This window comes from Microcebus murinus, chromosome 14 (assembly GCF_040939455.1).
Source record: "Microcebus murinus isolate Inina chromosome 14, M.murinus_Inina_mat1.0, whole genome shotgun sequence".
NCBI lineage: Eukaryota > Metazoa > Chordata > Mammalia > Primates > Cheirogaleidae > Microcebus > Microcebus murinus.
Window position 1 is genome coordinate 6,034,227 of NC_134117.1, and position 25,549 is coordinate 6,059,775.

Here is a 25,549-nt window from a genome sequence, read left to right on the forward strand (position 1 = left end):
CTGAAGAGCACTGTGTAAGAGATGTGATATTCATTAATTATGTATTGGCCTTTATTGCACACTTTATGCTCCTTCTGAGACTATGCTCTTGACTCTTTCACTGATGTTGTTGTAACAAACACAATGGAATTAGTTTTCTTTGATCACTGCCTGTAGTGATCAGAAAAAATCCTTTCCTGAAATATTTCTCCAGGGACACTCATCAGAGACAGGACGAGGGGCCGGGAACTCGCTCACATCCTAGAGGGAGGTAGAAGCCGGGTCCCAGTCATCACTACGGGAAGGGAGGGGACACTTTAAGAGAACCATCGGGCAACCCTGTGCGGTGTACCTAAGGGGCGTCCAGCCCAGCTCAGATCCTGGCAGCTTTGAGTATCCAGCCAAGGTGACAGGGTCCAGCAGAGACACATCAGATGTCTGGCAGGCGACAGTCATTTGTTCCAGAAGATCTGACTGTTTGAAGTTGGGGTTGGGTTAGGGCAGGATGCAGGCCCCTGCAGAAGGAGTGTAGCAGGAGGTAGATGGGCAAATGGACTGACTTTCCACCCCAGAGTGAGGACTACGGAGCCAGGCACCTGGCTGTAGCGAGGTAGGGAGAACCGAGCAGAAGCCGGAGCAGAGAGCTCTGAGCCAACCACGGTGAGGAGCGCGGTAGCTCGGCTGCTGCATGAGTCCAGGGTTCAGTCGGGCGCCATGATGCACCCTTTGTACTGTGGGGTCAGTGGCCGTAAAGAGATGCAAGGCCAGGACCCAGAGTCCAGCCAGCCAGGGGCCGCATACACCCCTGCCTCTGAGGGGCGTGCTTTGGAAAGTGGGGCGTGCCACCACGTTACACCACTGCAGGCTGTGCGGGTTTGCACACCTCTCCCACACCCGCCCCTGCGCTGTTACCGGGCGCAGCCTGCAGGCTCCAGGCAGCATCCGGGGCCTTGGTTCTTGCCGGGAGAAACCGTCCGCAGACCTCACTGCCAGGAACATCCTGGACACCCTGTTCCCCAGCTTCCATTTCATCCTACGTGTAGCAGAGAAGAAAGAGCTGTATGGGGAGGAAGGACGGTAAATATTCGAGGGATAGAAAAGGAGGTACAAAAAGATGGCATGCTGTGCAGACATTTACTGCAGACCGAATGGACAGGTAGGTCTGTTTGCTTCCTGCTATACATTTTCGCTATACTGTGCTGATTTCTGACATAACACCATCTCTGTTATACCGATGTAACAGAGGTATAAAGAACATTTGTTATGGAAGTTCCATTTATTCTGTAGTTAGGCTTTCTTTTATATTTTTTAAAATAAGTCCTTGAACATGAATGGTCATGGAAATTTTACTGTTGTATAATTGCATATAATCTCCAAACTTCATCCCAAAACAATTCCTGAGTAGCAGAAAACTGTCATACTCAATTGTGCGTCTTGGTAACGACAACCGTCGGAGGGAAAAGCAATTTCATTTGCTTCGTTTTCATACGGAGTAGAAGTCCAATTGTGCTTTTGTGATTAAGTCCCCTCACATCACGAGGAAAGAATACGCCTGTGAAATGTGCATTGAACCCAAATGGAAAAGTTAATTCAGAATAAAAAGCAATGATTATCTTGTGTTTATTAATGAGATAAATATTTAATAAAATATCCCTGTTTTTCATCTTTCCATTAAAAACACGGCAATTTAAAAGCATTTTTGGACATAATAGCACATTAAGGGCTTGAATTACTAATTGGATTAAATTCTGCGAACTTCTCAACAAAGTGCCTTTTTTGGCTGTATTGTCACAGACACATTGTGGGAGTTTGAGCAACAACGGTCTCGTCAAAGCCCCTGTTTGGCTGTCTTAGGACCAGGCGTTATCTTGTTGTTAGCATCCCGAGATGGAGACTTCACGCGTTGCCCCGGGGAATCATAAGGTATCTTGATGTTAGGTTTCGCCAGCTTGTAATTTGGAGTTGTAAAACATTCAAGGTTTGGGCAGGATTCTTTTTTACCCACTTGCACGCCTGCCAGACATCATCCTTGTCTTGTCACCATGAGGTCTCAGATGGCCCAGGGATTCTCGTGTCTGGAGCTGACCCCGCTTATCGGGCCCATGGACGGGCTGGGCCGCCCTGCGCGGCGGCAGACAGGCAGGTGCACTCGCTCTTCGGGCCTCTGCACATCTTTATCTCTCGCTCCCCAACACGCCTGCTTCTTCCCTTTTCATCTGGGAAGCACCACAGCACAGCGGAAAGAATATCGGCTTTGAAGTCCTACAAAGCAGAGTTTAAATCTTATTTCCTTTCAAAGGTTCTGCAGAGAAACGACCAGTTTGGCGGGCTGGGCGGGGAGGCGTCGTCTCGGGGCAGGGCCAAGGCGGCTGCTGGCAGAACTCCTTCCTGCGCGGGACTTCAGCTGATGGCATGAAGCCCCCCACTTCATGAAGGGCAATCCGCTCTCCCCAGAGTCCACCAACTTAAATGTTGACCTCATCCAAAACGCATCTTCACAGGAACATGCAGAATAATGTTTGGCCACACATCTGGGTCCTGCCTCTCAAGTCAGCATTGAAAACTTGGGCCATAAACAACCAGTGTAGCTGGGCCAGTGCCCGTCTCTCCTGTTCCCTGCGTGACCCTGGGCAAGTCACTCGATCTCTGTGAGCCTCAGTTTCTTCATCTGTAAAATGGGAATACCAAGACCTACATCCCAGAGTCATTGAGAACCTTATGTAAGAGAACTAGCTCCGGGCTGAAATTCAGAGCTGGAATACGAATATCCGAGCACCATTTCGTCCTTGTCAGGGCACAGGGCATGGGCTGTGCCCTGCCCATGTGGCAGTTATTTAAGTCATAGTTTATGCAGCATTTATGGAGGTTTCCGTTGAGCTCACTTGTTAGTAAACAAAGAGCTTTTGAGCACATGCTGTATGCCAGGCACTGTTCTGGGCTGGGGACCTTGTGAACAAAAGGAACCAGATCCCCACCCTCGGCAGCATGGGTTCTAGTGGAGGAGGGGCGAGACAGACAGCAAACACACACACAGAGCAAACCAACAAGAGGGTGTCAGACGGGGGTAAGTGCAATCGGGAAATGCATTCCAGTGGTTAGTGGGAGGCGGGAGCAGGAAAGTTGATCGGGGACAGACCTGGGGAAGAGGGGGCTGTTGGGAGCCGCAGGGAGGAGCCAGCCACACAGTCCCGGCTGAGCACCCCAGCAGAGGGAACTGCAGGTGCAGGGGCCCTGAGACAGCACAGAGCCTGACAAATGCGAGGGACAGAAGAAAGACCAGAGTGACCAGACTACGGTCAGCGACGGGGAGGGTGTTGGTAGCTAAGGTCAGAGCCATGGGGGGCGAGGGTGGCAGCCTGGGTAGGGACTTACAGGTTGGATTAAAGGGCCCAGATTTTGCTACCAGTGCTCTGGAGCTTAGTTTGGTGGAGGGTGTAACACACACATCAATGGCCCAGGAAGATTGGTGGTTTTCAGAGATCACTCCAGCCGCTGTGTCCCCGTGTACTGCCAGGGGCACGGGCGGACACAGGAGGACCCGTCAGGAGGCTGCTGCCCTCAGCTAGGCAAGAACAAGGTAGCCTGGACGCGGTGGGAGCAGCGAGATGGGGAGACGTGGAGGGACTGAGGAGACGGTTTGGAGCCGGTTGTGTGGGACAGGCGGGCAAAGGAGGGACAGAGCTTGGGTGTGGCTTGGGTGAGTGGCGGGTGGTAGAGGAATCCCCGCAGTGCCAAAGGCTGGCGAAGAGGCCCACGTGCTTTTGCCCTAGTGTGTGATCGGGTGCGTCCGTGGGGGAAGGCTGGGTGCAAAGTCAAGAGTTTTGTTCGGCTGTGTTCAGTCCGAGGTGCCCAGAGTGGCCGGGTAGGCGGCTCGATGCAGGGGTCGGGAGCCCAGCGGGGGGGTCAGGGCTGGACGTCTGCACCTGGCGTCTCAGCACGCACAGGTCGTAGTTAAAGCCGTGGGACTAGATGAAATCTACGAGGGAGGGAGACAGAGCGACACGGGGGCCTGCCAGCACTGGGGCCACAGACATGTAGGTTCCGCAGAGCAGGAGGAGCCGGCCAGGGAGGTGAGGGGAAGCCGCTGGGGAGCGAGGCGACCTCGAAACCAGGATGAGACAAAGGACGTGCATTCAAGGGGAGAGCGGTTAATTCTCAAATGAGGTCAAATGAGACGTGAACAGAAAAGGATCACCGCGGAGGACAGTTTGTGGGTCATTGGTGACCTTGACGAGCACAGCGTCGGTGGATGGGGGACAGCTGGGGGGAGGCCGGCGTGGGCAGAAACAGATGTGCCTCAACACGTCCAGGGAGCTTGAACGGGGTAGGAGCAGGGCGGTGGGTCTGCAGAGTCACGGGGGGCTTTTTGGTGGCGGTGAGCCCCGTGGGACATATTCGAACACGCTTAAATGCTCGAGGAGAGGATCCAGTGGAGAGGGAGAGAGACTGGTGCTGCAGAAATGAGAGTGCGGTCGCCGCGTGCTGGGCGCGAGGGGCTGGGGCCAGGACACTGGGAGGAAGGGCTGCTTTCCGGGAGGCAGGGCCTTGTCCCAGGCTGTGTCCCCGGCCGCACGCAGAGAGAGGGGAGGCTGAGCACAGGTGTGGGCGCGGCAGCCGGGCGCTGGTTGGTGGGAAGATGACAGTGTCTTTTCCTCTGGGTTATAGGAGGCGAGTAGGAGCTTGGCGCATCTGGGGAACAGAAGGAAAAGCAGCACGGCTGAGTGCGGTCCTCCAGCGGGCAGCGATGGCGTCTGAGGTCAGAGGACCCCGGTGGTGCGGAGGGAGTAGCTGGCGGTGGTGGAGAAGCAGCGTTGGGGAGCGAGAAGACAAGGGAAGTGCGAAATGGTTATTCTGAAGACGAGGAAGGTAATACGCCAAGGGCGGTTAGAAGGACCGTCAGGTAGTGTTGTGTGCTGATTTTGAGGATGGAGGCCAGTTCTCTGGCGCGTTTGAGCTGTTTGGGGATGGGCGGGTGACCGAGTGTCTCCAGGGTCTGTGTCTGGGATCGGCCGGCAGCTGAGAAGGGGGAGAGAGGCAGGTGAGCAGGTGGGATGGGCCACAGGAGCCAGGCTGCGGGAGGAGGCGTAGCCTGGAGCTGCCTCGCCCCTGCCACCCTCCTCCCCTAAACCCACAGGAGAGAGAAGGATCCTGGAGGCAAACCCGATCACCCCACCGGGGCTTCCCCTCGCCCTTACGCCCGGCATCCTCCGTCTGGTCCCCGGGGCCGAGCCTCCTCCGCTCCCCGCCTAGAACCAGACCGGAACCAGGGTGAGGCTCGTAGAAGCTGACGCGCAGGAGCGACGATCGCCCCTCCCTGCAAAATGCGATGAAGCGCAAAGACGGCAGCAAACCACACGACAAATGCAAATTCTGGTTTTTCACACAGTGACCACTTCGATGCTTTAAAAAGAAACGATCGCAAATATAATTCTTAAAAAAAAAAATGTTTTCTCTGGGATGGCCTTGTGTTGCCGGCACCTGCATCACTTCCCCGCGAAGCCTCCCTCAGCTCCTTGCCCGTGGACGGGCGCCCGGTTCCGAGGGCTGGCAGCACCGGCCACATGGTGATTAAATAACGATACAGTCCTCTGTTTCCCGTCAGCATCTCGTGGCGCTTGTGCCTGGGGAGGACAGAAATGGCCTATCTCGCTTACTCTGTCCCCAGCACCCAGCACAACCAGGCAGTGACGAAAGCCCACCCGTAGGTGCTGTTGCAACTGAACCGCCCGGGGCACATGCCCCGAGCCGAGGGACCTTGTCTCACATAGCACGCGCTCACCAAACATCTGACACAGAAATGAGTGCGCCAGCGCCTCCCCCTTGGCTCACACGGCGAGTCGTGCAGAACCGTGAGAAAGGAATGACATAATCCTGTGTGTGCTTTCAGTTGACTCCAATCGAAAATCTTAATCTCCCCAGAATTTAATAGTTTTCGAGTCTCGGTAGGCATATGAAATTCGGGGAAGCCACGCGCTCTGAGTTTTCACCACAGTTCGAATCACTGTGCTCCGCGTAAGATGGAATTTGTATTTCTTGATCAGTATGTGGCCTCAGGCTCTCAAAAGAAAACCACAGTGTTTCACACTGAAGACACCATAACTCCACATCTGAGCGGAACTGTTCCTCTCCTCTCCGGAGGAAGTCTTTGAAAAGAAGTCATTGAAATTAGTGACCTCGCAGATAAACAAAGCTACCCTAGACTTAACCCTCATTACCGGGAGCATGAGGCGTGCACCCCCTGTTGTCTGGGAAGCCTCCCAGGACGTGACTGTCCTTCCAGCTGCGAGTCCCCCCGGGCGCAGGCCCTTCTTCAGCTGCAAAACCGTGTCCTCTGCCGACCCACTCCAGCGTCGAGACACGGCCTCCGGGACATGTTGAAGGAGTAAATTACCGGGAACTTCAGCGCGCTCTTTAACCACCACTTGCTTGAGAGAGGCTGACAGTTGTGAGCTGGTGCACTTCCGAGTGACCTTGTCAGATGTTCCGGCATGACAGCGGAGGAAGATCTAAGCGGCGCAGCCGGCACAGGGAGCGCGGGGGCGCCGGGGCAGTGGCGAGGCGACAGGGAGTTGACGCGCACCTGAAGGGAGCCCCACAGGCACAGAAAACGAGTCCTCTGAAGATTTCCCCTTTAGGTTTCTCTGCGATTTTGCAGAGCCCCAGCTGGCTTTGCCTCACCTGGGAAGTTAGCGCTGCTCCTGGGCAGAAGCTATATCGCAAGGGGATGAAGCTAGCTTGGGGACAGAAATGACTCCCCAGGGCTGCTGCCCGTTTTCTCACCGCGGGACTCGACTTCAGAGATCACACGGGGAGAGTGTTTTCATGCCGCTCCTGGGAAAAGTCTAACCTTGTTTCTGATTTTGAAAAGAAAAATCCTCATACTCATTGCCCGTCTCAGAGAGGTGGGGAAACCCGAAAGTTCTCATTCCGGCTTAGGGACCAAAACACCTTCATTTCCCATTTGGGTTGAACGAGCAATTTTCAACCTAAAGAAACCGATTAGATTTAAAACAAGGATAAGATGGACTCATCATGAACTGAGCCTTTCTTCTCTTTCCCTTGGGATACAAGGTTAAAATACAGATCTGCCAGGCTGCTAAGTAACCCCTCTTGTCGTGTTTTAGGACTCCCCTAGTGGAGACCCAGCAAAGGGGGCACCATCAGAAGGATAACAGCACATCTCCCATGCAAGAGAGGAAGTCAAAGAGCTACTCATGCTCAGCCGTGTCCCTCCAAGGCTACGACCACTGGACCAGGCAATCTATGGCTATTTTGATGGTTCTTGGTTTTAAAACACTTTGTCATTTGTGATATTAATTCCTCCTACATTTTCAGCTCTGAGTTGAGGGGACACTGGAGCAGTCCTGTATCATGGCTTTAAAGTCACTCAAATAAAACATTTATGACTTTCCGGTTATAGCACTTCAAAACACTCTGTAATGGTCAAGGGCAATCTAAAAATAAATCATTGTTCAAACAGTCTTAGTTTTGGAAGGAAGTGCCACCCCAGGAAGCGGGGGTGGCGTGGTATCCGTGAGCACATTCTAATGCTGTGGAATCCCACGGCATCACAGCTTGTTACAAGGCTGATGCTGGACACAGAACACGCCTTCGATAAGCACTTGCAAAATCTGCTCTGATTAGATAGACGGTGGGCCCAGTCATGTCCTGTTGCACCTGGTGTGCACAGAGCAAGCTTCAAATGCAGCTGTCCCAGGAGTGGGCTTGGGGCAACCCCCCCACATCAGGGGTAAAGCCCAGCTGGTCTCCCATCCTGAATTTTCCTCCAGCAAATAGTCCCCACCTGCTGGAGCTACCAAAATTAAGGATTTTTAAACACTAATAGGATAATTGTACACATTATAATTGAATGATGGACAAATTAACGGAATGATTTGTTATCTCAATAAATATTTCTAATCGAAATCTCTGATAGTACTCTTATTTACTAAAAAACATTAATGACCACAGAATTTGTGTTAAATTGTGCCATTTTATGGAGCATAATAAAAGGCTGTATTTTTATTCACATGGGTGACCTTGTATACTGCTTGACAAAGCTAATCTCCTGCCCAGGATGTATAAAATTAATATACCTTAAGGCAGAAAGTTATTAGTATCTAACTCAGATAATGCAGGCCGGTTGAATATAATGTCCAAAAACCAGATATGGTTTAAAAACAAAACATAAAAAACATGCTACTAACATTCAGGTGACAGACAAAATAATATGTGCCGATTGTATTTTTATTTAGTTTATTTTGAGTGGAGTTAAATTTAAAACTAAACAGAGAAAAGCAATGAAAGAAAATCAACATAGTAAAAAGTACCTACTATGAGTATATTAAAATACACTACTCAATAGCAAAATTTAGGGAGGTTATATTTGCTTCTGAAGTTCTTACTATCACCAGAAAGGAATTCTTTCTCCCTTAATCTATTTTTCGCTGCATGACTTTACCCAAGCAGTTCTGACTTATTCTACTGATCAAACAGGCTGAGCAAGATAATTATCTATGCATGGATGCTTTGGAGTAAAAGACATCTCAGGAGTAGTTCAACTTTCTAATTTTTAAAAAACAAAGGGGGCAAAAGAGAGGGGGGGAAAGGAGCAACAGTGCTTAATACACAACTAATGAAATGCTAATGTGCACAAATGAGTTTTGAAAGAACACAAATATTGCTTTGAAATTAATTATACCTCTCCCATTGTCTTAAAAAATGGAAGATTGAAACCTGTATCTCGATGTTTACTCTGTTTAATTTTCAATTGTTTCTTTGATGTTTCAGATAGAAAGGTTTGCACCTGCAAAGAAAAAAGGCTTTGAACAGATTGCAAACACTCCGCAAACACTTCATCAGGAATGTTAGTTGTCAGCCTCCCCCTAGCACAAGGGAGTCTTGATGATATCTTTGTGTGCCTTTGACTCCTTTTGATTAATAAATGCAAACAATTTTTCTCAGTAACCTCTGCTGCAATCTATGCATGACAATTAGGGACAACCTCTGGTGAAGGGATGCACTGAAGTCTGTTTTTGCTTCCTCTGCTGCAAAATAAATAGTTGATGTTTAATGCTTTTTGACAATTAGAGAATGAAATCTCTCTGCAGCTATGCAATTTCAGCAACTGTTTATTATTTCTGTTCCCTGCAATGAAGGATCAATGTTTATGACAATTTTAACTCCACTCTGGGTGGACAATTTGATTATTTCTTTCCCTGAGTTTCATGTCCTATTATTGAATTCCTGGGTGCAAATATCATTGGCTTTTCACAAAATGGATGTGTGATGTTTCCATCAAAACAATCTATTCAATGGGCATTATGAGGAAGCCAAGTGTGACTCTCATGAAATATTCTAGCATTGCTTTCCAGGGTAGAGAGCTGCCACAACTTGTGAAGGCAGTCAAGTTTGGTCCTACTCCAAGCCCTGTGGCCTTCCATCAAGGATGGGCCTGCAGTGCCATAGCAAGATTCCTTGCTGAAGACACTAGGGCATATCCAGCCTTCTGGAATTGCAGTGATTAGACTTTTCTGCTGCCAAGGAGCCTTTGCAAAATGTGGAAGTGGCAGAGGGAGCACAGAGCTGCACCATTGCACAACTCCAGGGGGCGACATCCTCTTAGAACCCAGGATGGATGGTGGCCTGAGGTTGGACAATACACTCCGAGCTGCAGTATGTTTGTGCACAGCTCAGTAAGTCACAAGAGCCAAACTTTGGAGACCGACAGGCTTGACATACCCATGGCTTCTGACCATATCCATTCATCTCTCCATCACTTAGTGGTTCATTCAGTTATTCAAGATATACTCACTGGGCCCTTGCAATACACAAATCACTCAGGGGCAACTGGGGAGAGCTGGTGCCCTTGAAGAAAGGAGGATGGGTGGGCAGGCAGTGCCATGCAGTGGGTTAAGGACTAGATCAAGGCCTGCTCAGGATAATGGGGCCAACGGGAGGTAGCACTGCTGTGCTGGGAGGTTGCACTCCTCAGAGAGAGGGCTGGGAGGCAGAGCTGCCCCGTGGCTAAAGTCTCTTTGCATCGGGCTAGTCCAGAAGGCATGATAGTCTGGAAAACAGGGAGCAAGTGGTCTAAGAGGAAATGTAGCAGGGCCAGGAGGCTGTGGGGTAGAGTTCTATGCAGCTTGTACAAGACGATCTTGCAGGCAAGTAGTGTACTTTGGGACCTGCAGAAGTTGGGGCGTTTAGCAAATTACCATAACCACTGGACTGTCACTCCATCTTGAAACCAGAAACCAAAGTACCTATCTGCAGGCCAGTCGGGAGGCTTTAATGAAATAGTGTCTATAAAGCAACTGGAACAGAGTATGTGCTGACAAATGGCAGATGTAATGATCATTACTATTATAATTAATGTGCGCTAGACATAGCACTTTCATGAAGCTCTCACTTGGCTGAATATCCTACATTCCCCTCCACGCCTCTGGTCTTTCATTTTTTTCACTTTGTCTTAATGCTCTCGGCACCTGTATATTTGTTACTCTAAGTCAATTCAAATAATTTTTAGAAATGGATAGGGGTACGTTATAGATAAATATAGTTATCGGGAATAATAAGCAGATTTCATGTCCTACAGACAAATTGATCCATTCATCCTATTTTCAAGGTGCTTTCTATTCAGAAAAGGATAAAGTACCTCGGAGAGAAATAAGATGGAGGAGAGAAGAATCTCAGTTTTAGATTATTATTCTTAGCTGGATAAATTGAGAAGAAAAAGTTCGGAGATTTTATGCAAAATCAGATTGATGTGCTATGAACGGACTGCTGCCGTTAGGAACAGCCCTATTATGCTCCAGCCGGTAATGGGCATGGCAGGAGTTCAATGTGAAGAATGATTGCAGGTGATCGATTCTCCATCCTTCAACACGGAGCTGATGTTCTCCATCCTTCAGCAGTTTGGTCCGCTGGCAGGTTTTGACTAGAGATGGTGGCTGTGGGTGGTGAGGGACTGAGAGACGCAGCCCCTCCCAGATCTCGAATTTGGGGGCCGGTATCCGACAGTGGCTTGCATCCCCTCTGCCACTTACTTTCTACCTGCGTGACCTTGCAAAGACTTTTAGCCTCGCTCGGACTCAGTTTCCTTATCTGTAAAATGGGTGAATATAATGCCCACGTCACAGAGCTTTTCAAGTTCTCGGTGTTTGTTGAGCACGTAGCCTGGCACTTAGCCTCACTCAGACTTAGCCCGGCATACAGTTACTGTGTAATGAGTTTTTTATTATTTTTTAAAAGAAAAATAGCCATGATCGTACCCTTGGCTTTGGCTCAGTTGATACCAGATTCTAATCGATGACATTACAAGCCATGGATGTGTTTTTGGAAGATAAACCCTGAAGAGAGTTTGGATCAGTAAAACGAGTGGAAAAGTTGACCCGTTATCGGTCGATGTGAGCCTAAATGTGGTCTTGGATCTGATCCGGCGGGTCTACGCCCACGCGTCCTCATGCAGGGGGCGGCCACTGAGGACCGGCTGAGTCTGGTTGGCGCAGGCCGGTCTCAGAGCGGGCAGTAGCGGCGTCGGGGTTCGGACTGTGGCCGCAGGACCGTTCTTTCTTGAGATCAGGACGAGCGGGACGGGAGAGGCAAGGGCGGGGCTCCTGCGTGAGACACTGTCCCTGGGGAGACAAGAGCCCCGCCGACCCACGGGGCGAAAGCCAGTGTGGCCAGGTGCCTCCGTGGTCATCTCGTTCTTCCCTCAGGATAACTCCCGAGGGAAGAGGGAGGCAGCCTGGTCATCCCCCTATCCCAGAAACGAGGGGAAACTAAGGCTCAGACGGGCTCAAGGTCACAGAACAGGTAAGTGGCAACGTGCGGTGGACCCCGGGAGGGGGTGAGGCTGTCAGCCGGTGACCCTCCCACCTGAGCCCGTGAAGACACAGAGGAAGGCCACGTGCCAGTGACACTCTCCCGGAGACCGATTCCCTCCCACGTGTGCCGACGCTGTGTGGGGAGAAACAGTGTTAACGCATAGCCCTATGCATTTAGAGAAGACAGGTAATTAAGGAGCAAGGGTGAAGAAGCCTGGATTATTTAAAAGAAAAATCGTGCGTGTGAAGGCAGATCTCCTCGGAGCAGCCGACAGAGGAGCACGGAAATCCGTCCCCGGGCGGCAGCGGCAGGAGAAGGCGCTGAGTTGGGACACACGGGACGGAGAGGCTGCGGCCGTTGCAGATGGAGCCCACCGCCGGCTCCTAGTGTGAACTTGTTATCAGGGTATTTTATAGTCCACCTGACCGAAAAGAACAACTGGACTGTGAAATGATAGAGCAAATAAAAAAGCCGTAAAAGAGCCAGAGTGATAGTAATGGGAGATTTTAAGTACCTGAGCACAGAGCAGAGTGCATTAAGTGGATGAAATAAAGCTTGAAGTGTGTGTGGAGGAGGCAGTGGGGAGGGGAGAGGGGGAGGGGGGAGGGGAGGGGATGAGGGGGAGAGGAGGGGATGAGGGGGAGGGCATGAGGGGGAGGGCATGAGGGGGAGGGGAGGTGGAGAGGAGGCACAGGGAAAGGAGAGGGGGGAGTTCTCTGGAGGGGAGGAGGGGGAAGGGAGGTCTAACTGGCTAACGTATTAGCATGTAACACGGAAGATATAATTAAAAGGATCATCCGCATTAGTGCACTTGTTCTTGTGGCACAGTCAGCCCAGTCCCTCCTCTCCACCTCTGCATCCAGGGAAAATCGGCCACATCCGGAAGGTTCCTGCACAACCTCCCATTCGTGCAGCCCACAATCCCAGGATGTGGGGACGGGAACCGGGATTCTAAGATGCACGCCAGCATCAAGTCCTCAGTGTACCACGTCATCGCGTCGTTCAGATGGCACTGTTCAGTGTATTCTTTCAAAAGTTAAGTTGCATTCCTAAATTACAGTTTTAAAGCATGTTTCCGAATAAGTGAGGGCTCCCTGTACCAATAAATTAATAAGTGTATTTTATAAATCACTTTATTATAGTCACTTATTAAATATAATCACTTACCATGAAAATCACATATTTTAATAAATCACTAAAGACAACTGTCCAGCCCAGCTTGCTTCAGGTCAGTGAGGCCTCGAGCACCTGTGACTTGCTCCGAGGGGCTACGGCTGCCAGACAGGGCGTGGAGCTCTTGCACACTCTCCCGGGGCCAGACATGGGCGCAGGAAGCCCCAGCGCAAATCCACGGTGACCCGCACATCAGTGAGTGTGGGTTATGTTGGCACCAATTGCCTGCAGATAGTGAGAGAACTCAGGCAAGAGGAAAGCCACTGTCGTTTCCTCCAGTATCAGGGTGATGTTTGAACTGGGCCCCCTCTGGTCCTGGGATAGCATGATCCAAACCCTCAGGCTGGGGGCCGGGAAACTCGGGTCCAAAACCACCTGCCACCCAAAGCCCAGAGAGCAGAAGGGCGAGGGTGGAGCATTCAGCCCAGCTGTGGCCGACAGTGCAGTGTGCTACAAGAGCTGGTCATTTGAGGGCGCCCCTGAGAGATGCCACACCCTGAGCTCACAGATGCAAGGGACAAAATCAATGGGGGTGGGGGATGGTGCAATCTGGGGTCCAAACCACCACACAGGAGCCACTAGGCCAGGTGCAGGAGGTTGGGCTCTCCTTGGAGACAGGCCTCACCTCTGCAGGCGCCTGGCACCTGTCTACCAATGGCATGACCGCTGAGCTCCGAGACTGTTTTAGGAACGAGGCCTCCCACCCTCTTCCACTCCATTCAGTCTGGTTTCCTTTGTTGCTAAAGTGTTTTTTTGTTCTAGCATGCCAAATTCCAAAAGTAAAGGAAAAAAAGAGAGAGAGAGAGAGAGAGAACAACTGCATAGAGTTCCTCCTTCACAATGCAAAAATAAAACCCTGGCAAAATATTATTCCAGCTATTTGTTCGGAGATTATGCTTTCCATTTTCAGGATGCTAATAATGGGCTCTGGAGGGACTTTTTTTTTTTTCCGGGCCCAATAGCAACGTTATAAAATTAAACATCCATGTGAGCGAATTGAAGTAATTATCTTGCAGAATAGAGGAAAAACCTCTTCTATTCCAGAGTACCCTCAGACAGAGAGCATAGCATAATAACCGTTACTCCAAAATCATAACTCCACTTAAGCGCTAGGCATTCGCCAACACGTTGAGGCTTCATCTCTTTAAATCACACCCCGAGAGCGCTCCCCTTTCCTGTCCGCACAGGGGTTTACGTGACGGGCGCCCACCTCGCTGCAGAGCCACCCAAGCTACTCCCTGGCCACACCCCTCAGCCCTCCCCGACACCCACCACTTCCTGTTGGATGGGCACATTGTCCAGAGACAGAGACTTCACTGAGATTTAGGGAAACGAGCTTTTCTTGTCCCATTTTCTTGTTCCATTCTAAGAAAGTGCTGAAGAGCAGGCCCCAGAAATATTCGGACTGGAGATCTAACCAAACTAAAGAGCTTCTAAGCCAGGCAAAATGGACCCAAGAAAAGCCCACTGCAGGCTGGGTGCAGTGGGTCAGTCTGTAAAACTAGAATTTGAGGAGGCCAAAGTGGGAGGATTGCTTGAGGTCAGGAGTTAGAAACTTGCCTGAGTAAGAGTGAGATCCTGTCTCTACAAAAAAAAAATAGAAAAATTAGCCAAGCATGGTATATAGTATGCACTTGTAGTCCCAGATACTTGGGAGGCTGAGGCAGGAGAAGCATTGCTTGAGCCCAGGAGTTGGAGGTTGCTGTGAGCTATGATGATGCCACTGCACTCTAGCCTGGACGACAGAGTGAGTCTCTGTCTCAAAAAACTAAACTAAAATAAAATAAAATAAAATACCATTGCATAACAGTTTGTCATGCACCTGTCCAAATTAGTTCTAGTCTATATGAAAGGGCTCATTTCTAGATGGGGCAATTCATCGATTCATTCAGAGGTGTCCTAGCCCTGCTACTCTGTAGCTGTGAAGTCTTAGGCTACTTACTGAATCTCTTTGTTTTTCCATTTCTTTTTGTAAATTGAGAGTAAAACCTACCTCAAAGGGCTGGGACAGTTGGATGAATTCCTGTAAAACATTGGAACAGAGCTTGGGCGTAATAAACACTCAGTACATGTTAACCATGGTGACTGTATGCATGGGGCTCCAGTCTGGGAAACAGAGCTGTACCAGTTACCTTAACAGAGAGAACTCTCTGTAAGAAGCTGGTTAAACAAGCTGGAGAACAGAAAAAGGAAGCTGGAGGTGACACAGACAGTAACCGAAGGAAGCAACCGCAATCCAGCGAGGGCTGGGAGGACACTGAGATTATCGTGCATTATCGTATTGCTATATGTCATGTTACGCTGCACTGAATCATTATATATTCTATCACCTGGGCCCTTGGGAGAGACCCCACAGAGCTGAGACTCAAACTTTTGGGCCCTGAGGGGGCATGAGGAGAACTTCTGGAAATGTGGGAAGAAAAAGCAACCTGGAAACTGTTAGGGAAAAACCAAAAACCTTGCTGAGGGAACTCTGCTAGGATGGGCTGGCAAAAAGAAAGGCGCAAAACCCCGCTGCCCGGTCCCCCTGCAGCGGTCCTCTGGGGTCCGCTGACAAAGGACAGCTGAAGTTTGGGTCGCCCCATCTCAGAGCAGAGCACAGGAGGCCGGGTTTGGGGTGTGGGTGGGGGTGGTGACAGAGAAGAGGGCATAGCAGGGAACACGCCAGAAAAGCTTCTGCACAGCCAAAGAAACAATCATGAAAGTAAACAGACAACCTACAGAATGGGAGAAAATTTTTGCATCCTACGCATCCGATAAGGGGCTGATAACTAGAATATACTTAGAACTCACCAAAATCAGCAAGAAAAAATCAAATAACCCTATTAAAAAGTGGGCAAAGGGCTTGAACAGAAACTTTTCTAAAGAAGACAGAAGAATGGCCAACAAACATATGAAAAAATGCTCAACATCTCTAATCATCAGGGAAATGCAAATCGAAACCACAATGAGATATCACTTAACTCCAGTGGCAATGGCCTTTATCAAAAAGTCTCCAAACAATAAATGCTGGTGTGGATGTGGAGAGAGAGGAACACTCCTACACTGCTGGTGGGACTGCAAACTAGTTCAACCTCTGTGGAAAGCAATATGGAGATACCTTAAAGCGATACAAGTGAATCTACCATTTGATCCAGCAATCCCATTGCTGGGCATCTACCCAAAAGATCCAATGACACTCTACAAAAAAGACACCTGCACTCGAATGTTTATAGCAGCACAATTCATAATTGCAAGGCTGTGGAAACAGCCCAAGTGCCCATCAATCCAAGAATGGATTAATAAAATGTGGTATATGTATGCCATGGAGTACTATTCAGCTCTAAGAAACAATGGTGATATAGCACATCTTATATTTTCCTGGTTAGAGCTGGAACCCATACTACTAAGTCAAGTATCCCAAGAATGGAAAAACAAGCACCACATATACTCACCAGCAAATTGGTATTAACTGTGCAGCACCTAAGTGGACACATAGGTACTACAGTAATAGGGTATTGGGCAGGGGGGAGCGGGGCGGGGGTCCAGTATATACATACATAATGAGTGAGATGTGCACCATCTGGGAGATGGTCATGCTGGAAACTCAGACTTGTGGGGGGAGGGGGGGAAAGGGCATTTATTGAAACCTTAAAATTTGTACCCCCATAATATGCTGAAATAAAAAAAAAGAAAAGAAAAGGCCTTCACCCTCATGCACTTTGGGGCCACTGAGGCAGGCAGACAGGGAAAAACACAGCGATTAATATGTACTTAAAAACTTGGGTAGTTCTGAGAAGAACATGAATGGTGGGACAAATTTGGACGGGGAGACCTGGGGAGGGGTCTCCACGACGTTAAATCTGGGCGTGAAGCGTGACACCAAGAGCCCACCTAGAGGAGGTGAGGACAAGCGTGGCCGTGGTGACTGTCTAAGGGTGGCCGTCCAAGCAGAGGGAACATCGCGGGAGGTGGCGGAGGTGGGCAGTTTGGTGTCGGGTGGCGCCAGTTCTGCAGGGGGTTCAGACGGGCTGAGGAGGGTGGGGGCTCTGCCGAGCTCACCCTGCGCCCTCGCCACCAAGGGCAAGCCTGGAGCTTGTTGGAGCTTGGGTTTTCCGTCTTCACCACGGAGCACAGTCTCTGCCCTGCTCTCCTCCCAGGGGCTCCACGTGTGCCGGCGAAACCCGGGTCCGTACGCGCACAAGGCGCTCTAGAAGGGCAAGGCTGCGCTGCCCTTGTCCGCAGCTCACGTGAATCCGGCGTTTCATTGTAGCCCCGCATCACGATGGCCGAGTACGTTAGTGTAGGCTTCGGGGTAGAAGAGTCCAGTTTGGAGTCTAGCCTCGCCACGATCGTTGTAAGTTGTCCTACTGGTACGTGTTAAATTGCCTCGTTATCCGACTGAGGGGCGTTCACAGGGACGGTTCTCAGTTTCCACAATCACTAATCTTATGCATAAAACAAACATTTGCAGCAGCTGTGCTCCCAGAGCTCTGCGGTCCTTTGCTTCGTGTAGACTGGCTTTTGCCATGGTTCTGCTGAGGACAGCTTGAGTATTAAGATGGGATGCTTTACGTCAGTCCGTGGTGGCATGTCTGTTCTTGGGGTCAGGATTCCTGCCTTCATTCATTCAATAAATACTTGAGCACACATCCCATGTCAAGACAAATTCTGAACTATGGTTCTTTCTTAATAAATCTTACTGTGGTTATACTTTAAAATATTTTCTTGGATTCCTATTTATGAACCTCCACAAACCCATTCATCAAGACAAATCTGGGGGCCGACTGCTGGTGTTTCATCTGACCAGGCTCTGATGGGTCTGCCGGACCATCCCCAAGAAGTCATTAGGAGCAAGCGTCCTCCGGGCTCAGGGCTTCACTGCTCGGCGTGGGGCTACATCCATTCCCGTGCAGGCAGGTTTGGCTTTGCAGCCCACTGTGAGGGACAGGTGCTCTGGGGACAGTGCTCAGTGGCCAGGGGTTGGGCGGTACCCGTGAATCATGGCTCCCAGGCCGCTAACCCATTTTTGAGCCAGGAAGGAGAGCTCGGGGTTGAGAGCAGGTTAAGCTGGGAACGTCAATTGCTGGATTCTGCCGAGAAGGGTTACAACTAGAGGACTTGGTAAAGTCGCCACATCCCCGGGAGAAAGCCAGGTCAGAGAACGGGGCCTGGGTCCCGTGCAGCAGTCGGTACTGGGGACGAAAGAGAGGATGTTACCCAGGGATGGCGAGTTAATGAGGGGTGTTTTATTTTATTTACTGCTATGTCCCAAGCCTTTTCTGGCCACCCCGTGCATATCTTAATGTGCCAGCCGTCCCTGCCGAGTACCTCCTGACATTCAGTGCACGCTGGTGACATTTTTTTCCCCCAGCAGCCAGCAGCTCCTGAATTGTTTTAATGAACCGTTTCGTTTCACCCACCTCACCTGAGTTATAACCGAGACACAGGCTTAGCTCATCGCGCTGGCTCGGCGCGGACGGGGCAGTGCCGCGCTGCTCTTTGTGTTCCCGGAGCTGCAGTTGGGGCGTCCGCAGATTAGCTAATGGATGGGGCTCCGTCTTGCCAAATGTTAATGGTGTAAAATGTGACCATTTCGCTGACAGATGCAAACAGGTTCCATTCCGACTTGCAGTAGAAATAATCCCTCAATTTCCCAGCCTGGGAACAATGGATTCTGTTGATGTTGATTACCCCATTTTTTCTAGCTTCTTCCAGCGCTACGGCCATTCTTTCATTTGCAGCTCTCGGGTGATCTGTGCCCGGTGTTTTCTCATTAGCGCCCTAATGATGGATGCCATGAGCTGCACGTCAGGATTGCACCATCTTAGCATCAAACACGAATTTGCCAGAGCATTTGCTGAAAACAACTGTCTCAGCTGCTGACTGTCCCACTCTTACCTGCTTTGGGAAGTTGCTGCTCCCTCTTCTTCCTAAGCCACGGAAGCTCCGCGTGGCCGGCACGATGGCACACCCTCCGGCGTTACTTCACAGCGTGGCGCAGCTCGCCGAGGAAATGGCTTTTAGTATTAACCTTGGGTTAATATTAATAGTCTGGGAATTTTCCCAGAGAATGTCATTTTACATACATCTCCACTTCTGCAAATATATGCAAAATGTACCCCTGTGTGGCTCTCATTACGACACTTCTCCCTAGATTTTAGTAAAAGAACTGTTTAAAATTTCATAGGAACTTGGCGTACGGTTCCACACCGAGGGAGCCCATTGGTAGGGCAGTGCCTGCTGGCTCTAAATTAATAATGAGGAATTCATTAATTTATATTGCGTTTCTACTACTGTCCTAGGCCGGGGAGAGACGGGAGTGAGTCAAAACACTCCTCGGGGAACCCGCGGTCTTGTGAAAGAGAGAACGATTGCCCGGGCTGGAGAGTCACAAACCAGAATGGAACAGGGAGCTCTAAGAACCTGTCGCCCAGAACGGGCCCAGCCTCGGGGCAGGGAAAGCTTCCCAGAAGGGGTTCCTCGTGAGCCGAGCTCTGCGGGGTGCTCAGGAGGGAAAGTGGGTGCAGCACGTCCCAGTCAGGAGACTTGCAAAGCCCAGGAGGAATCCGGGGTGCAGGGGTGGTGGCAAGTGGCCGCAGGGATGGCGGCTGGAGCGAGGCCCACCGTCCAGGGAGAGCAATGGCAGGTGGGGAGGAGGAATGTGGGAAGACCAGAGCAGGAGCCAAAAGTGAGCTCTGCCCAGAGCCACTTCTCCTAGGGTTTCCGGGTGGCTCAGCTCAGCAAAAGCAGAAACAAGAGAACGTGGAAAGGGTGGCTGCTCATAGTAGGATTATACTAAAAATATTCACTGTGAACATTAGTACATTCTAGACACTAAACTTTTTGCAAGCATCAGATCATTTAATCCTCGCAACAACTCTGTGAGCTGCAGAAGCTTTTGCTGTCCCCACTGTGAGGCTCAGGGAGGTTAAGTGAGCTGCCCACGGTTACCCAGCTAGGAAATAGGATAGCTGGACTCAAACCCAGGCTGCACTGTGGTGGGTTGGGCAGGGCAGCAGCTCAGGCATGTTTTAAAATGGGAAAAGGCTTCCCGCCCAGACTGGGAGCCCCAGTGTTATTAAAATCAGGTTAGAGCAATACATTGGGCTTTCATTAGAAAGGCTGATGTGCTTCCCAAAAAATGTAAGCAAAGGCAGACAGATCACAGATTTCCTTTCCTGGAGAGGGGCCCAGGGCAGAGAAAAGGTGAAAGAAGAGTTAGGTCACTGGGTGAGCCTGCACAGGGGCAGGGCTGGGGTGCGGGCAGGACAAGGCGTGTTTTCTCTGCATGAGGCAATAGGGAAGCGCGAGGGCATCCAAGTCGAGGAGAAACTCGAGAAGTCTCTGAACTCGCAGATCGGGCCAGAGGCGCAGGGAGGAGGCCGGGAGGGGAGGGGATTAGGTTTCGCACAAGAATGAGCAGTGCAGCGAGCCAGGGGGAGGAAGAGAAGGGCTGGGAGCCGGGGTGCTGGAGTCTCCCGGGGCACACAAGAGACCGTGAGCATCATCAGCTGACCCTGCAACCCGTCTCCACCCGTGCTCGACTCGGGGGTACCGCGGAGAGCAAGGCAGGGGAGGTGAGGCCCTGCCCAGGTGGACGGTGCCGTCCAAACCCTGAATGACTGTCACGGTGCGGCAAAGCTGCGGTACGAGCACTTCTGCACGTCGGCTTAGCAGTTCCCGCAAGTGGGTGAGACGCTGCACACCGGGAAACAGAGGCTCGCAGAGGCCGAGGTGCCTGCTAACAACGGTCCAGCGGCAGGAGGACGTAGTGTCCAAACCCGCACATCTGGTTTAGAGCCCACTTTGCACTGCCAGGCTGAGCTGCCTGCCTGCCCGGAGAGCCGCAGACCACCACGGTCAAGCCCACGGCCCCACGAAGGCGGCTGGACACCACAGCCAAGAAGAGGGCAAGGCGGAGGTTGAAATCATCTTACGGAACAAGACATCTGATGTGATGAAATGCCAAGTTAGGCCGGGCGCGGTGGCTCACGCCTGTAATCCTAGCACTATGGGAGGCCGAGGCCGGAGGATCGCTCAAGGTCAGGAGTTAGAAACCAGCCTGAGCAAGAGCGAGACCTTATCTCTACTAAAAATAGAAATAGTTGGACAACTAAAAATATATAGAAAACATTAGCCAGGCATGGTGGCGCATGCCTGTGGTCCCAGCTACTCGGGAGGCTGAGGCAGGAGGATTGCTTGAGCCCAGGAGTCTGAGGCTGCTGTGAGCTAGGCTGACGCCACGGCACTCTAGACCAGGCAACAGAGTGAGACTCTGTATCAAAAAAAAAAAAAAAAAAAAAGCCAAGTTAATGAAAAGACAGTGAATTCAGCTCAGCAATGGAGAAGAACTGTCAGGACATAAAGCAGTTTTCTTCGGCATCAGATGCTTTCCATGCTACAGTGTTCATTGGGAAAAGAAGAACATAGAAAACATGCATATGTTTCCTATTTAGAAGCATTATGTGAAGGGTCAGCACCAACACAGGGAAAGGAAAATGAATGTGAGAAGAGGCGGGGATGAGGCAGAGACGCGAAGGAGAGGAAAGTGGCCGAGCCTGGGCACCGCTAGTCGCCGTGTGTTCACCCGACAGAACAGTGCTGGAACGGCGTTTAGTCCCAGGGCAGGGGCAGAATTGGAGAAAAAAGTACCAAGAAGTGAGAAAAGATTCCACTACCCAGGGCGAATAGGGATCTGTTGTGGGAGACAGTCCGCATTAGGGAAGACAGAGCTTCCCGGTAGGAGAGGAGAGAAGGGCAGCGCAACGAGACATGGTCGGCCAGGGAATCGGACAGATCCGAGGACTGTCAGAAAATGTGGCTCGGGAGAAGGGTTGTGTTTTAACTGATGCACATACATTGACTCAGACGCCAAGATACAACACACGCGAAAGGGGAGAACAAGCTCGCAATCCAGATGTGACCGTGCCTAGAAGAATGAGGTGGACAGCAAGACATAAAAGCTGCCACCACCCCAACCAAACCAAACGTGAGAATGGCCCCCTTTAAAAAGATATAAAATAATGTTATGGCACAAGATATACATGGAAGAAAACTTGAATTCATGATTTTGCTTTGAAATAAGAGCTACTACAGCTGAGCGGCTCACACTTAGCGGAGGGATGAGGATGGTGACCAAGGTCACACCCCAGGAAGTGGGGACATGAGGTTAGAACCTGGAGCCTGTCAACCAGTTTGCTGCTGGGCCTTTTGAGCTGGGAGACTTTGAGATTGATATTTAAAAGAGCGAAGGTTAAATCAAAGTAGCTAAGACAGAAAGAATAGCATGGAAAAAAAAATTTTTTTATTCTGGTAAAAGATTCAAAACATAAAATATTCCATTGTAACCAATTTTAGGCATACCGCTCAGCGGTACTCAGTACATTCATATTGCTACGCAGCCAGCATCATTACCTGTCTCCAGAACTTTTCATCACCCCGAACTGAAACTCTGTCCCCATTAAAAGGTGACTGCACACCCGCCTTCCCCTGTCCCTGGTAACGTCTATTCTGCTCTGCGGCTACACTACGTTCCTATGTTCCCATCAGCAATGCTCAAGGGCTGTAATTTCTCCACATCCTCACCAGCACTCTTTGTTTTCTGGGTTTTTTTGTTTACTTGTTTTGTTTGTTTTAATAATAACCATCCAATGGGTGTGAAGTGGTAACTCATTGTAGAAAAGCATGAATTTATGTCTTCTAAAATCATTAGAGAATTTTTTAATTCAGATTGTATCACATTCAATTCCAGTGTGAGAGTCTGGATATTCAAGTTACCAGGAACTCTAGAAGCAATAGCTGGCATTGGGCAGAATTTCACAGTTTACAAAGCATTTCCGAATGTATGGTTTGTATGCGCGGAAAATACAATAAGGTGTAAGATTGGAGAGAGGGGTGGAATTATTGTTGCTGTTGTTGTTATTGTTCTCATTTTGAAGATGGGGAAACTGAGGCAGTGAGTGCCCACAATAATTTCTGGACACGACACAGCTCGTCAGCGTTAGAGTTAGGATGTGTTCTCCGGGCTGTTCCGCAGAATGTCACGTTCCTCCTCCTCTATCTCACTGTAGTTACGTCTCAACCTCTAAACAAACCTTAGAAATATGGTTTGTACATATGGTACTATGTAAATATTTATGCATGACTTATGTGTGCATGTGAGTACACACACACACATATGCACACACACATGCCTATTCTTGGCCCAGGGTAGGCTTTTAGATATAAAGTAACCAACCCGTCCCTCCCTGCATTGGTCAAGATATGCATTAGGCAATTACACGTAAACCCATTCTGAAACGAACTCAAATAGAAAATCTGCAAAAATAAGTGAGAAAGAGGCTGTGTGTAAAGCATATTCAGGCTTTGTTGAAGGCATCTATAAGACCACATAAATTAAAGTATGTGCAGACAGCAAATATCATTACTTGTTTATTATTGAGTCACCCAATTACGGACACCACGGGGCCACCTAGTACCCGGCAGGGACAGGTAAGTGGGACGTGGCTACAGGACATGAACGTCCGATACGTGGACAGATGCTTTTAGCCGGCACTGTCCCATCATCCACTCCCTCCCTGGCAGGCCACCCCTCCTTTTCCTTCCCCTGAAAGGACAGGACAGCAAAGTAGGAAGCCAGTGACAGGACTGAAAGAAAAGTAAGGAAATGAAAGGGGAAAGGACAGTTCCTGTCATCCTGTAGGCATGGTTGCAACACTGCCCTTTTCAGTGGGCAGCTCGTCCTCGGTGGATTCTCAGCTCTTTCTTCCCATCCTTCCCTCCTGCCTTGCACGAGAGGGTCCCTGCTGATGCCAGCAGGATTGGCCCAAACCGAGGGTTGACTTAGCTGCACGCCAACAGCCTCAGTGACGCTGGATCCTGCAAATTCAGGAAGAGTTTTCTTTAGTTCACTGTACTTGATTTATAGAGGCTCTACTTTGCTTCCAGGAGTATAATAAATATTAATTAATTTGCAGTAATCTACTTAATAGTTTTATAGTAGCTTCATAAGGCATAATTAAGATAACAGACCAAAGACTATATCAATACTAGGTATTATTATCTTGCTTCATTAATTTTCAAAAATACAGTGTCTAAGCAATACCTTAATCACCCATCTAGGAAGAATTCAGGCATGGCACTCTCCGAGGGGCACTTGCCAAGGGATGAGGGGAGTCCGCAGATTTCTGGCTTGGGGAGCGAGAGTGGAGGAGGTGAGTGAGTGAGCATCTGCTCGTAGTCAGCACCTCTCGTAGATATCGTGAAACCCAGGAATCAGATGAAGAGACCGAGGCTCAGGGAGGCCACTTGCCCCCAGGTTATACGGTGACTACGTAGCAGAAACAAAAGTTGAACTTATTTCCCACTTCCTGGCACACCAGGTCCTACGCTTCTGGCAAACGACGCCTTTTCCCGCAGCGCACTCTCGTTCAGAAGCCCCGGGAGCCGTTCTCTGGGGAGAAATATAGAGAAATACCGAAGACAAATACGAGGAGTCTGTATCTCAGTGTGCAAGAATGGAGAATGATTTACTGGGTCTCCTCGAGGGCGTGAAAGGTTCGTGTACGGAAGATGGTTATGAGCTTTGCTTCGCTGACTTGCAGGGGAGTCAAGGAAGGGAGGGCGAGAAGGGGGGAGTATGGGGGGTTTGGGTTGGACACAGAGGAATCTGTAGACGACGGTGGTGGACGGCTGGGGACTCTGTCCCATGGGGAGTTCCCGTGCCCCTCCGTAGGCTGCTAACATAAAGTAGTCTCATTGGGCGGCTCCTGCCTGAAGCGGTCATGCTAGACAAGAGGGAAAAGACGCCGGTGTACAACACATTCCAAGCCGAGGTTGATAAGGCTGCAGCTCTTGGTGGGAGCAAGGAAAGAGTAACCACCATTGCTACACGTGATTATGAGAGCCCCTTGGGAAAAACCCCTCTGACATCTCAAAGTCATGGTGGGATTAACAGATGCCGACTCAGGTCTCTTGATCTTAAGCCAGAATCGACCTATCCCTTTCCAGGTACATATAAGGTGCTGCTTGAGTCCCTGTTTGTCAAGTAACTATTCTTGCTTTCTGGGTACACAATTGAGGTATACCTTGCATACAATAAAATCCACCCGTGTTAAGTTCTATGAGTTTTGGCACATGTACACAGTCACGTAATCTCCGCCGCAGTTGTGGAGATTTCATCACATGGGACATTTCATCACTCTGAACCCTCCTGCATGCTCTGACCCCTCCCCCTGACCCTGGCCTCTGGCAACCTACTTTTTGTTGCTATAGTTTTCCTTTTTTGAATTTCATAAACGGAATCGTACAGCACACAGTCTTCTGTGCCTGGATACTTGCATTTAACATATTTTTGAGATTTATACGTGTTGTTTTGTATATCCATAGTTTGTTCCTTTTCATCGCTGAGTAGTATTCTATTCAATAAATAATGACATTTGGGTCATTCTTAGTTTGGAGCTGTTGTGAATAATGCTGCTGTGGACAGTCATGCACAAGTTTTTGTGGTTTTTTTTTTTTTTTTTTTTTTTTTTTTTTTTCCCCTGATGCCTAACTTCAGACATGCACAAGTTTTTGTGCAGACGTA

The 25,549-nt window shown here is 49.8% G+C and overlaps 1 long non-coding RNA gene across 1 annotated transcript; it reads left to right on the plus strand.

Moving 5' to 3' along the window:
* Positions 1-896: 896 nt before the first annotated feature.
* LOC105880368 (uncharacterized) lies at positions 897-8,348 on the plus strand. The gene is made up of 3 exons (XR_001158163.3): positions 897-1,135; positions 4,645-4,845; positions 5,114-8,348. It is a non-coding gene; the product is annotated as an uncharacterized LOC105880368 (long non-coding RNA).
* Positions 8,349-25,549: the final 17,201 nt, after the last annotated feature.